Source organism: Argentina anserina, chromosome 2, assembly GCF_933775445.1.
Source record: "Argentina anserina chromosome 2, drPotAnse1.1, whole genome shotgun sequence".
Taxonomy (NCBI): Eukaryota; Viridiplantae; Streptophyta; class Magnoliopsida; order Rosales; family Rosaceae; genus Argentina; species Argentina anserina.
The window spans coordinates 12,827,977-12,841,044 of record NC_065873.1 but is presented as its reverse complement, the minus strand read 5'-3'; positions in this window follow the sequence as shown (position 1 = coordinate 12,841,044).

The following is a 13,068-nucleotide window of genomic DNA, read 5'->3' as shown; positions in this document are numbered from 1 at the left end:
GAGCTGATTTTTAGAAAAAATCTGATTTTCTGATTTTTAATCTCCTCTCCTTCCTTTTATACTATTTCCAAAATCGGAAACGAACTTCTGACGTTAATAACTTTCGCGTCCGACGTCCGATTCGAACGCATGACGTGTCCACGAATTCGTATCGATGAGCTCTACGACTTTCGTGAAGGAAGTTTTTGCAACCGAGCGACGGAATAAAAGTCGATCTATACGTTGCGGTAACGTTACGTTTTCTAATTAAACGATCCGAGAACGTTTCCGTTTCCGTTTCGAAATGTCGCAAACCTCCAATTGTCGTCTTGAAATAATTTCACAAGTTTAACACTTTGAAAATACTCGACATTTAGTTTCTAAAAATTCGGGTTATTACAGAAGATGACACAATACTTATTATGGAATTTTACAAAAGGTAAAGAGCTATGCTGAGATAAATGTATCTAAAACATAAATTGAAAATCACATCAGGTAGATTGAAAAATGAAAACATGTCAATGACTGCTTAGAAGGAATTTTTTTGCCAAATAACTATCCTTGGATCTTTATCTTCCTATAGAAAATTAAAACACCTTTAATACACAAGAAAACTCAAACCAAATCAGATCTCACCACCAATTAAAGAAACACCCAGATGCTGAACTTTGAAAAAAATTATAAATGCAATCATAGTCATGAAACATACCCTCTGAGGATCTTGGGATTGAATTATCTCTCTTCTGGTTGTGAGTAGCAAATGGAATAACTTTCCAACAAGAGGTTGCCTAGATTAGAGTTCGCAAAGATGGAGGAACGAGTCTGACAGAGTGAAAAACTGAGAATTGAGGCGTGATGGTCTTTTTAGGTTTTCCATGTAATTTGTCGGTGGTTTGAAGGGTACCCAACGTCATTATCAACATTTCATTGATTCGCGAAAGACTCTGTGTTTTTTCGACTTGTACTTATTTGAAAAGGAAGGCAGGACTGACTTCTGCTTATGTCTCAAAAACATCCCTGGCTTTTAAGAAAAGTACCTCCGCATGTGTTTACCAAACACCAACTTCAAATTTTCTTATAAGTTAAGCAGCTTATAAGCTGCACCAAACGCAACCTAGGGGTGCACAACACTTTTGATAGACGAAAATGTAACCTCTATGCATCACTAATTCATGGTCGGGCTTGATTATTCGGAATTAATTTTTAGTTTGAGTTGTTGAAAATTAATTATGTATAATAACTTTCTCAACTTTTATGATTTATAGGAAGTTAGACAACAACGCATCATAGGATCATATAGAAAAGGCAGGTCACCTTGTTAAAATGGAGCGACCATTCGTCTATAACAGGCAGTTGAAGAAATTTTTTGCGTCTTTATCAGAAGCTGGGCACCAAGACTAGCTAGCTCGTTCGTAAACAGATCGATCGACTTTGCAATTAATTCCCAGCTACATGCATGTTTAATTCCCAGCTACTAATTAATAATTTGCTCATGCCATATTGCGTTTATGGTTAATAAGGGATCCCATGATTAATCATGTCCTCTTTTATTTAATTTAGTGTGTGAAACTGTGTCTTGGCTACTGAGGGCCTGGAAAAAATTTACATCTACTCGGCTCGTGGTGTATATGATTTTTTGTTCAGATAAATCTAGTGTTTCATTGTATTATATTATGAAACGAAAAAATTTAGGCATAAATGCTGATTTGCACCCCAAACTTGGCTGAAATTGTCAATTTACACCACGAACTTGCATTCGAGTCAATTTACCTTCTAAACTTGGTAAAAATTGCCGATTTACACCCCGAACTTGTATTTGAGTCAATTTACCTCCTAAACTTGGTAAAAATTGCCGATTTGCACCCCATCCGTTAAATTTAACTGTTTCTATCCAATTTTGCGTCACATGTTATGCATTTAAGGGGTAATATTGTCATTATATATTTATTCATATTGAATAATGAAATAAATTAATAAAATTACTTAAGAGGAACACTTGCTACAATGTTTGTTTTTTCGAAACATGTTATTGATTTATATATTTATTATTTTATGTGATATGGTATGTTAAAAGATATTAGAAAAAATATAAATAAATAAATACATTGAAAATTAAAAATAAATGTGTGTTCCGAGAGAATTATTATTCTACCATTATGTGTGTCTTAGCCTTATTAGGTTTCCTGTTAGAGATAGATTCGCATCTCTGTAATAGATTAGGACTCCGAATCCTCCGGGATTGTGGTTATGTAATGTCTATATATTGGCCTCATTATCAATCAATAAACGGTTACGTTCTGTTCTATTACATCGTTATTATTCTCGTTTTGTTCATCCTCCAACAATGTGTACATATAAAAATATATTTATACACAACACGCTATATTTGAATGGGTGGGTATATTGAATATATAATTCAAAATAGGGTTAAGTAGGTAGAAAAAAAGATGTAAATAAATAATTTGATTAACAAAATAATTCTCATTTTAAAGAATATTTTTATTTGTTTTTAAGAAAAATATAAATAGAAAATGATAACATTACCCTTCATGTGCATGACATGTGACGCAAAATTGGATAAAAACAGTTAAATTTAACGGATGTGGTGCAAATCGGCAATTTTTATCAAGTTTAGGAGGTAAATTGACTTAAATACAAGTTCGGGGTGTAAATCGGCAATTTTTACCAAGTTTAGGAGGTAAATTGACTAAAATGCAAGTTCAGGGTGCAAATTGACAATTTCACCCAAATTTAGGGTGCAAATCGGCATTTATGCCAAAAATTTAAGTACATTTCTGGAAAATTTTAAATGGAAAACAGGAAAAATCAAACTTAAGAAGAAAGACGACTCTTTTCTTTTTCCAATATGAGAAAAAAAAAGGTAAGCCATCAAAGCTCACCATGGTCCAGCTCCAAGTCTTCAACAATTTGGACCTCCTCGTTTTTGCATATATAATTAATACCAAATACATAGTGTGAAGGATAAGACGATAAGTAGCAATACGTGTTGTACTTTGACCGACATCGGAATTAGCCTAACCCATCAAGTAAACCAAAGCCCCAGGAATTGCAATGGGCATTGTCATTTTACGGATTGATAATCCATTATATATACTCCTTATATATATATAATATTGTCGCCTAATTTGATTGCAAAATGTTGCACACCTATAGCAATTAGCATTTTTGTCACCCATGTAATGTTCTGTACTGTACTCAATAGTCACTAGTAAGTAAATTTTTTTAGGGAATGAATACTTTCATTAAGAGACGCAGGTCACGCAACAAAAGCCAAGAGAATACCTCTACATACCACCTACTACCACATTTTCAGGATAGACAAGGATTCATGGCTACAAATAGCCAAATGGCACATATCCCGCCCACCTATCTAAACAATAAGTACCTTGCAATAGGAACACCAAGAGCACCAACTAAACCAAGAACATGGACCAAAATAAAGAAACAAAAACAACGCTAGAGTTCAAAGAACAACAAACAAAAAAATAACAAAAATAAAAGGAAAAACAAAGCAAAAGGCAAATGGCCCATCCTCAAATTGGCTCATTTCCCTTGGAGGAAGGAGGAGGGGGAGCGCTAGCATAAAGATATGCCAGGACCTGATCACCAGTAACTTTCTTTCGTTGCGGCACAGTCTTATTCTTTTGGCCCAAAGGGCGGCCATGCCCCAGTTTCTTTGGCGGAGTAGGAACATCAGCTTTTAGAGAAGGGGCTTGAATGAAAACACCATCAAGGCTTTCACAAAGTCTTAGCTATCGTGGAGTGAGCTTGTGAGGGAATTCTAGCATTTTTAGTTTTTTCAGAGGTTACATTCTCTGAGCGTTGGAAACAAAATCCTCAATAGAACGGAACAACTTCTTTGGAGATGGGGTGCCATCACGTTGTCGCTGCTTGCATTTCTTCATTTGCATCAGAGTTTCCAGCTACCCCCATTCTAGGCTAAGAGTTAAAAGGAACAATGGCAGACTATCATCAGTAAACACAGTCTTTTGATGGAACACCACTGATTTACGGAGACGAGATGGCATTGTCGAGGCTTGGCTATGCGAACTACTAACATGAACATTATGGGTAGACTGCATATCATTAATACTAGAAAAACGAAACAACCCATGCTTTATGCCTGAACCTAGAACAGTTAGCAGGTTGGAGAGGTTGGGCAAACTTGTCCTTGACGAGGTACTTTGCGGCCTTGCAAAAGGAGTTCTATAGCATTGGCCTTCCTCATGCCAAATCATATTACACTTCTGGCACCATCCTTGCAATTTATCATAGTAAAAGAAAATTTCTCACTCAACTTGATCAGAGAACGTGATTACTTTCTTCAACACAAAAGGACGAGCTAGGCTGTGAGAAAGCCTAACCTTTATTCTGCGAGAAGCTTTCCATTCCTTATCATTCCAATGGATGAAATTACCAGCCACCATTGCCACTGTTTTGATGCGATTCGGTGTCACAAACTTAGGAGGGAAATTCTTCAGATACATCTAGAAGTATAAGAGATCCATTGGGATAGAAAGCACATCTGCAACACCATCATATTCCTGGAAAACGACTGGTGCCCTGGCATAGTACCACAGTCCTCCATTGATCACCATATTAGCATCTTTTTCATGATTGAAAGCAAACAAAAAACGATCCAGAGGTCGAGCTTGCACCTGGAAAGAACCTTCAAACAACCAGAGATGGCAAAAGTGGGAACGCAGCGCAATAGCCAATGCTTTTTTGAGATTCACCAGCCACGCAAGGAGAAAGGCTCGACTAGTACCTATCTGGCCATCGTCCTCGTCTTGGACGTTTGTGATATCAAATGCATCTTGACTCGCAATGGCGAGTTACTGAACAAAATTTTGAGTAACGGTATCGAAGCTTGTCATGAGGAGGAGATGGAGAGGGGAGTGAGGGATCAATCAAGGATGGCAAGGGAAAGACCAAGTCGCCTGAATGCAAACTAGACGAGCTAGGGATCAAAGTGGCCAAGGGAGCGACGCGTGCTAGTCACTAGTAAGTAATAACAACAAATGTATTTGAAAAATGGTCATTTATAGATCATGATAATTTCTCTATATAGATCAAAATCAACTAAATTATGTAGCTAGGAAATGAAGTGATCGACTGTTGGTCATACACTCATACGCTATTACCAATGGTCTAAATATCGTTTATCGGTATTGTATCGGTAAAGGGGTAAACGATATATCAGGGATATATCGATATATATCAGTTTTATCGGATATTTTTATTTTCAATAAAATTATACTTCAAAGTGTACCAAATAAATTAAAAAAACGGAACTAAGTAAACTAAAGAAAATAAATACTTAATGTTTTGACAATTAAAGTATACGAATGAAACCTAATAATAAAAAATAAGTGTTTAAGAATGATTGTTTAGGCTCAAAATTCATTATATATATTTTAAAAAAAAAATACAAATGATATAACAATTAGAAATATATATGAAAAAATGAAAAATAAATACAAATTTTGTTTAAGAGAGGAAAAAAGATTAAAAAGTAAAAAAAATCAGAGTTTGACCAATATTTGACCAATATATCGGAATTTAACTGATACATTCAACCGAAATGGGCGATATCGTATCGTTTTCTAAATATCACCGATATATCCGATATTTAGAACAAAGATTATAAGCAGCAAAGATATTGTTAAATGGTCTATGTCTTTCAATATCCTCTAGGATTAGCTACTTTTTTTCATTAATGCACTTTCTGTGACCTCGATTTACAATAGGAATGGAAATCGAAGCGGTAAGTTGTACTTATGACAAAGACGGAGTGCCATTATTTCTTCTTGTTATGCAGAAAGGAAGCCAGGAAGACAATGTACGTACATATATGTAATTATTGTATATATAAATCCTTTTGTTGGTTGGTCTTTGAAAAAGAGTGGCTGTACGTTACCAATAGCAAAAGATGCTCTTCAACTAGGTAATCCATTAGTGGGGAACTTGGAATGTCGACATCTTTGATCCTCTTTTTCTATTTACATTTCTCTGCGCACAAAACGATTCTTTCCTTCAAGGCCAAGTAATAATCAAACATAAGAACAATGAGCTGCATAGCTAAATGGAGATGATCAAACTAGACAGTACAAGGTGAGAGCAAGCATTTATTTGGATAATGGAGAGGGAGAGTAGCAAGGTCAAGAAAGAAGTGCCGGGCAGGGGATTGATTGATGAGGTATTTTCTTGGTCTATAAGAGATGTTCTTTATAAAGATCATTACAAAAACCAGGTTTGCCTATTCTGTGATCTGTTGTACAGATGCACTACTAGCCTCATTGTTGTCAAAAATGTTCATTTTGTTTCGTTTCTTCTATGGGAATTCTTTAATCGCTTATTGGTAAATGATCAAATGATATGCTTGTTAATCTTTATACACTTATTGCGTATCTTGTCCTTAAATGTTTTTCTCATCCAGTAAAGTAGATGTTTTCAAAGTATATTGAAAACTTTGAATTAACAACTCAAATGTTGAAATTCTTCAGTGCGTGTTTCCTCCCCCTAATTAACCATTATTTTGCAGTAGTACAGAATAAATGATGTTAGCTAGATTGGAGATTTGACAGTGACATACTGGGAATCCCTATTTAGCTTTACGATAAATGATGTTATATTAGTATCATTATATGTTTGTTTTGTGCATTTTGCTCATAACAAAATATTATATTTAACCGGAAAAAAGAAGAAGCTAGTGTCATCAAAAACTGCTTATTTGCATTTGACAGTAAGTAATGTGATGAGTGGTCTACTTTAGCATCAGCCTATTCCAACACCTCCGCTTTCTTTGAAAACTACAAAAACTACAAAATATAACCTCCATGCGGCCCAAGCTAAGAAATTTCTGATGGGGTGGTGGAGCTATAAATAGTTTTAGTAGTGGCTGAAGAAGATAAATCTAGAGTTAGGCTTAGAGGATGGTGAAGGGAAAGGTCGGCCCAAAAGAAATGGACGGAAAATCAGCAGGAGGCGATGAAGAGGCTGGAGGAGGAGGGCAAGAAGGTGAAGTATATTTGTACTTATAAATACGCCTTGAATGGTGTTGGATACCGTGTCCAGGCCATCCAATTGAGCGACTTATACCGTTTTTCCGATACCCTGGAACCCACGCTTTCTTCCAAACTTCTATACCAAGTTGCTTTTACACATGGCTATACACTTCCCTCCCTGATGAGTTTTGGTGACTTTGGGTCTCGAATTGTTCTGATCGGCGGCAAATTTATTTTGGGACCGGCGGTGCCATCGAACAAGCTGCTTAAGTTATCGACCTATGTTGTTGACACTAAGGAAGTCAACCCTAGCTTCATCAGCAACACAAGTGGTGACTCCTCCTCCTGGGTGATTCCGATGTTGAAAAACTACTACCCTCGGCCTTGCCTGACGGAGATCAACGGTAAGCTGTATGCTCTCTCTACTGATTCCTCTTTTGAAAATTAGTAGCCGACCCCCCGAAGATGAAAGAGACTAGCCTAAATGGGAGCCTCTTCCCAGATGTCTGATTTGGCCTCTACTGCGTTTCGATCAATTCGATTCATCTGCATGTGTAATGTTGGGCACCAAGATCTTTGTCATTGTTCGGATCAACAAGATTCTGCCAGATGTAAGGATGTTCATCTATGACGTCTCTTAAGTCCTAACCTGAGTTGTTATGGACTACACTTCGGCCACCCTGCTCCGACTTTATTTGTTCTTCCTCTAACCAACTCAACAAGGTTTTGAAGAAAAAAAATGAAGAGAAACATTCTTTGATAATAATTTTCGATGTATTGAGCAAAGAGGATTACAACGTATATATAGATACAACAAGAATGAAAAACTAGACCTAATCCCACTAAATCTGCTATAAACATGACTATCATGATTTAAGGGATTTTATACAGTAGCAGCTGTAACAACTCTTTCTAAAAAAAGATCGAATCTTAGTGTGTGAGACCATGTTGTAGCCACATTCTTATTTGCTTAGAAAGAAGGCAGGTGCAACTGTTGCCAACATACTTCATAATCCAACACGGCCCCTCAAGCTGGATCAAGAGGGTTAACATATCCAAGTTTGGACACAAATCTTTGAAACTGTGCAAAAGGAAGAGCTTTGGTGAACATATCTGCAATTTGGTCTTCACTGCAAATGTATATGGTTTGAATGACTTTGGCTTGCACTTGATCACGCACAATCAATTTCTATGTGCTTAGTTCTTTCATGAAACACTGAATTTTCTGCAATGTGCATGGCAGACTAGTTGTCACAGAACATAAACATAGGACTAGAACACTTGAACCCTAATTCAGCAATCACTACATGCAGCCAAATTAATTCACAAGATAAAAGATGTCATAGCTCGATACTCAACCTCTGCGCCGGAACGAGCCACAATTGCTTGCTTCTCGCTCCTCCATGTTACTGCATTTCCTCCAATAAAAGTACAGTAACCAATGGTTGACTTGCGATCTAAGGCATTACCAGCCCAATCTACATCTGTGTACCCAACAACATCACAATGACCATGATTTTCATCACAATCCCTTGTCCAACTGACTCATTCAAATATCTTAGCACATAATTAACCATCTTAACATGCTCAGAAGTGGGAGAATGCATATGCCGACTAATTAAACTCACTACAAAAGATATATCTAGCCTAGTGATGGTAAGATAAATGAGTTTCCTAACCATACGCTAATAAGAGGTAATATGACTGACCTTGTCACCATTTTCAGTGAATTTATGTTTATGACTCAAAGGCGCTTTGGAGGGCTTGCAATCAGTCATGTCTGCATCTTCTAAAAGATCGAGAATTTTTTTTTTGATTTAAGAACAATCCCTTACTGGAAGCAGCCACTTCAATGCCAAGAAAATATTTAAGTACACCAAGATCTTTAATGGCAAACCGATCTTTTAAAGATGATTTTAGAGCATCAATTTCTTCTAGGTTGGTTCAAGTGACAATGAGATCATCAACATAAATCAATACAGCTAAAATACATGCATTGCTATGTCTCATGAACAGTGAGCAGACAAAGTAGCTGCGTTGGAAACCTGCACTGACAAGAACTGAACTCTATTTTGAGTACCAAGCACGAGGTGATTGCTTTAAGCCATAAATAGCTCATGCAATTTACACTTTCATGTATACCTCTTCTGTAAGATTTCCATGTAAAAAGGCATTCTTGACATCCATTTGAAATAAATACCAAGAATGATTTTCTGCAACTGACAACATAACTCTTACTATATTCATCTTAGCCACAGGAGCAAAGATCTCTTTGTAATCCACTCCATAAGTTTGAGTGAACCCTTGAGCCACCAAGTCAGCCTTGCATCTTTCAACTGAACCATCTGACAAGAACTTGGGTTTTGTAGATCCATTTACTCCCTACTGCTTTCTTTCCTTGTGCCAATGGAACAATAGCCCAAGTTTAGTTCTCATCTAAGGCTTTGATATCCTCATCCATAGTAGCTCTCCACTTGGGATCTTGACTAGCTTAAGCAAAATTGGAGGAGTCATGAGTGGTAGAAATATTGGTTAAAAAGGCTTGATGAGAAGTAGACATCTAATTAACCATGGGATGATTAGGAGGATACATCTAATAATCCTTGAACCTCACAGGTAAATTCCTAGTCTGACTAGGATTTCTTCTAGGCAGAGATTGATCATTCTGATGATCATCAACATCTTCATCATTCCTCTCTTTAGCTTGAGTTGCAGAATTAGTGTAATCATTATTATTACCACTATTTGCACTGGAATTCTTATCAGAACCTACAATAATATCAGATGAACACTCACTGCTTGTATAACTAGTTTGAACATATGTAGAAGGTGTAATAGGCGTACAAGACTTGCCTGCATTAAAATCTTGCAAATCAGCCTTGTTTAGAGGAACATGGAAAAACGGGGTGCCCTCATCAAATTTCACATCCATGTACACCACCATTTTTTTGGTTTTTGGATTGTAACATTTGTATCATTTTTGAGTGGACGAATAACCCACAAACACACATCTCTCAGCCTTAGGATCAAGTTTATCTCGATGATTAGCTTGAACTTTTACATAGCAGGTACAACCAAACACCCTCAAGTGATTTAAGTTAATTTTTCTGCCTTCAAAAAAAATTCCCAAGGTGATTTACCATTTAAGACCCTGCTTGGTAAGCAATTGACAATATATGCTAGAGCAAATACTGCATGAGACTAGTAGATTTTTGGAATATTCATTTGAAACATCACAGATTGAGTTTTCTCCAGCATATTTCGATTTTTCCTCTCAGCAACACCATTTTGTTGTGGTGTTGCTACACAACTTGTTTCATGAATAATTCCATGAGAACTTAAGTAATTTTTGCATGACATTGGAAGTATACTCAGATCCATTGTCGGATCTTAGAACATGATTTTTTGAAGAAAATTGATTTTGCACAATATTGTGAAAGTCTTTGAAAACAGACATTAGTTCACTCTTAAAGTTCATTACATATAGCTAGGTGACACGAGAGAAGTCATTAATGAACAAAACAAAATACTTATATCCATTAATAGATTGAACAGAAGTAGGCCTCCATATATCATAACAAACCAATTCATAACACTTTGATGTTCTAGACTGAGAAATGCCAAAAAGCAATCTAGAGAACTTTGAAGTTACAAAAATTTCACATAGATGATCACTACTGCTGAAACTAGGGGAATACAGTAGATAAGACTTTATTTGAGGGATGAGCACGACGTTGATGCCACAACTTTTGGTCTGCATCTAAAACTGGATAAGCACTAAGAGCTTGATTTTTAGCAAAAGTGGACTTTGATAGAAAATACAGATCATCTAGACAAAAAACCTCACCAATCCTCTTCTGGGAAACTTGATCTCGAAACACAACATCATATTCAGAAAAAATAGCTAGACATTTGAGAGATTTTGTTGACTAACCAATAAAAGCGGAAAAGAAAAGTTGGGAACAAAAGGCACATTGGATTTAATGGCTTTTGACATAAAATTAATTTTTCCTAAACTAGAAACATGTATGCTTTGACCATTTGCACTAGACACATGAGAATGACTAGTATGTTTCTGAAAATTATGCAATATTTACTGATTATTAGTCATATGATTCAAAGCCCCCGAGTCTATGATCCACACATCAACATTCAAGCTCACTTTCAAAGTAGTAGCAAATGCTTTAAAAGATACCTGACTTTTCACTTTCATTGATATGCTCCGATTCTGCAAGGAAATGTTGGATCATAATTCTCATATATTCTAATGCCGTAAAACATGAAATTTACTTATTTATGTGGTTAATTTAATTTAGACTAATTTATTTCCATATTTTGTAGAAAATCTTGACAAGAAGAGAAAAACGACAAGTTCCGGCAATTTTCCAAGCACCACCACTTTTAGCGGCACTATTATGACAGAGCACCACCACTTTTTGTGGTGTCATGCATTTTCCGGCTAATTTTATGGATGAGCAACACATTGTTCTATCACAACTAGATCCCATTGTCCAATCATGTATGTTATTGATATAAATATTTGGTTTGATGCACTTTTCATTAGCGCTCTAATATGCTACTTCAAAAGTTGAACATTCATGCTTAAACTTAATCAATTTGGGTATGATTGTTTGCCATGACATGATGAATGATTAAGGCTTGATTAACCTTAGTTGTTTGAAGTATGATAGCATATCATATGTGCATGTTAGAGTTGTGAACTACAATCACTTAGAGATATGTATGGTTGGTTTGCATGATTTCTTCATCTCCAAACTTTTTGCACTTAGGGTAATGCATTTAATACTTAACCGGATTCATATGCATGACTTGAATAGTTAAGTACTACACCCAAGAGGGTTGCTTGATACCAACAAAGGAGATTGTCCCTTGTCATACCCGAAAGAGATACGAGGAGAGAAATTGGTTAGTTAGAGTGACATCATTCAATTTAGTAGCATCGTTGTTCACAGAGAAGATAGAGGTGGAAACCTTAAGTTCTAACTCTCATCTATTTCATCACATCTAGTTTAACATAGTCTAGTTTACATTTTAAGTAGTCATTTTGTTTTTAGAAGTAACTTCACATCCGAAACAAATTTAAATCATTACACCATCTTGCATATATCCACCATGAATTTGGGTTCACTTGTGAGCCTTGATTTGTGACTTGTACATTTGCATATTCTTCTAGCATCCCTTAGGTTCTCCTAGCTAGAGAAGGGTTTTCCAATCCCTTGGGTACGACATCCCCTACTCACAATCTCACTACACTATAACTTGACCTTTATACTTCAGGGTAACCTTTGAGTTGACTGGAAACCTGTAAATTTCCCAAGCAGTGCAGTTGAATTTTGCTTCAGTCACTTGGCCTCCTTCCAATATCTTATTCTGCAAATAGTTTGCAAATTCATTCAACAAGACTGTAGGATTGGTAATGAAATCAATTGTTGCATTAGTAGTTCCAGAAACACTAGCACTTGAGCAAGCAACAAGGGCTTTAGGCTTGAACTCAGAATATGAAGTAGATGCTTTGTGTTTGTTAAAGGATTTGCGTTATCTTTCATACTTGACTTTTAACTTAGGATGCAAGATCCAACAAGTCTCATTTTCTGTTATTAATTTCTCCACAATGACTACACTTTCACTCATTCCATTCAGCCTTTTTTCCTTTATAGCCACAACTTCCTTTGTAATCCGCAACAAATGCACGAGCTTATCCCGAATTGGAAGTTGACTTCACCTTAACTCTCATCATTTTTTTTTGAGTACTTCTTCTCGTTGAATGATTATGCAAGCATTTGCAAAGGTAGGAAACTCAGAATTCATCACCATGTGTGACCTCAGATCTTCATAGTCATCACTTAAACTGCCAAGAAGTGTAAATACTATGTCCTCATCTGCTCTTTTGTGTAGGATAATAGAATCAGTAGTATGATGACGATGAAGGTTAAGCTCATTCCATTTCACTGAGAGACAACCTAAATATTTAAAAAAGAGGTTTCTCCTTGTTAAATCTCAGAAATCTCTTGCATGAGTTGATAGATACGAGCTGTATTTA